Below are 1,302 nucleotides of genomic sequence, written 5' to 3'. Positions count from 1 at the left end.
GGCGCCGGCGCCGCGAGGCTTCGGCGCGCACCCGCGTGGGCGCGTCTCACCTTCCAGCTCTCGCTCGCGGTCACTTCCCCGGCCCCATGGCCTTTCCCTGGGAAATATCTTGGAAAGGGTTCTGTCTTTGCTGCTGTGCAGGTTTGGAGTTTTCCTGCTGCTCCATTTCTTAGTGTCCACTGTATGTGAGCCGAACGTCTGCACGGCCTCTTAATAGCCCATTTTCCCCCAGACAGCGGTCCCTATTTATTGGGCGCCTACCTCGTGTCAGTGGCATGGGGCTACAATAAGCCTTCTTCCCAAGCTCCAGACCCCACATCTCTACTTGCCTCTTTATCCACTCGGACCTCCATTTGGGCTTCAGCATCCTCACCTCCTAGCTGCCTGTGTGCTCTCTCTGGCCAGCTTCTGGTTAGTTTCCACCCTCTTCCTCCTATACTCTCTTTTCCCTGATGGATTTTTTTTTCCCCCTACGGGTCTGCTTCTTTAACCTCAGCCTGAGGCCTACTACAGTCCAGACACCGAGGATAGGGAGAGACGGAGCTCACAATTTCCCCTGCTTCCTAGAGCATCCTAGTTTGGGAGTCACGGTGATTCCTTTGGTGTACCGAGAGGTGGCATGCTCTGCAGGCGGGTGGGGAGAGTAAGGTGGATGGGGGCTTAAAGATGACGGTAGTGAGGTGTGGCATCTAAGGTACTCAGTATGGGTAGAGGCACAGCCATGGATGGGGTAGCCCGGGCATCAGCGTGTCCACTGAAGGGCTGGGAGAGCCGAGACCAGAGTAACTGAGCATGGACAGCAACTGTAGAGTTCCACAGGCTTCTGTGAGGTCTTAAAGGAGGAAACTTTGCTGAGGGCTTGGGGTATGGCATAGACAGACCTCATTCGTGTTTTAAAATAATCTGGCCATTGGATGGTGGAGAACCAGTAGGAGACAATTTCAAAACTAGTAGGAAAAGATAAACAGTAGCCAGAAGCGTGGCCTGGGGTGATGGGGCCATAAGAAGTGTATGAATTCTAGACGCAATTGTTAGCAGAACTGACAGGATTTTCTGAGAACGGAAGAGCAGGTTAAAGAGTTTCATGGATAGATGGTGTGTGTGCACTCCCAGGCCTCAGGAATCCAAGCCAGGGAAGCTTTCCAGTTTCAGGCCAGTTCCAAAGTAAAACTCACCCCCGACAAAAAAGGAGGAAGAGTTAAGAGTGACCAAAAGTTTTGCAGCCGAGAACTGGATAGTATGACTTTATCTCCTGAGATGAATGACTGTTGTCCCCTGAGGTGGTGGGGGGCAGCAAACACA

The sequence above is a fragment of the Microtus ochrogaster genome, unplaced genomic scaffold (genome assembly GCF_000317375.1).
Source record: "Microtus ochrogaster isolate Prairie Vole_2 unplaced genomic scaffold, MicOch1.0 UNK10, whole genome shotgun sequence".
NCBI classification, from domain to species: domain Eukaryota; kingdom Metazoa; phylum Chordata; class Mammalia; order Rodentia; family Cricetidae; genus Microtus; species Microtus ochrogaster.
This window is presented reverse-complemented; position numbering follows the sequence as displayed.